The sequence below is a fragment of the Aptenodytes forsteri genome, unplaced genomic scaffold, assembly GCF_000699145.1.
Source record: "Aptenodytes forsteri isolate BGI_AS27 unplaced genomic scaffold, ASM69914v1 Scaffold187, whole genome shotgun sequence".
In the NCBI taxonomy this organism is placed as follows: Eukaryota; Metazoa; Chordata; class Aves; order Sphenisciformes; family Spheniscidae; genus Aptenodytes; species Aptenodytes forsteri.
The window spans coordinates 525,504-526,266 of record NW_008794084.1 but is presented as its reverse complement, the minus strand read 5'-3'; positions in this window follow the sequence as shown (position 1 = coordinate 526,266).

Sequence of the window (763 nt, the reverse complement as noted above, 5' to 3'; positions counted from 1 at the left end):
GGCCTCCTTCGCCGTCCCCGCCACGAAGAGGCAGCAGAGCCCCGCGCTTCTCGCGGCGGCGGGTCCCCGCAGCATCTCGTCCTCTTCCCGCTCGCCCAGCGGGAGATGAAATGATCAAACGGTTTTAGGCTCATTACCGACTCCGAATCTATATAATTGGCCTCTGCTTTTTCAAAGATCTGCCATTAGGAGCGACGGGCGGAGGAGCCGCCGTATCATCCTCAAACTAATAAGCACTATTTTAGATCCCGAGGTGACTTTGCTTAACAGACCCCGCTCGCCGTACCGCATGCACAGCCAGACCTGCTGATGCGAAACCAGCTGCCGAAGATAGGAAGCCTAAAAAGGACGTCGGCTTGAAAGACGACCCTGTTAAAGAGGTTTTCTACCGAGAGCAAAGCCAACAACAAGCGCTCCCCGCTACGCTGGCGCTGAGGCCCCGGGCTGAAACGGTCTCTAAAGCCACCGGCCCGGCGAGAGCCACCCCCCGGGCCACGGCAAGCGGACCCGGGGGCGTCTTTCCCGCGGGATGTCAGCCCCCGACGCAGACCACGGGCACTCCCAGCCTCGCAGCTGGAAGCCCTAAGATAAGTCTTGTTGATGCCGGGGGTTTTGTCCCTGCCACCTGAAATCTCAGCACTGCAACGGTAACAGGAGGTGGAGGAGAGGCGAATGTGCCCCCCCTGTTAAATCCTTGGAGCTCAAGGAACCGTTTGAAGTGCTGCACGTTACACCAAGATGCAGCCATCCAGTCTGACCACAC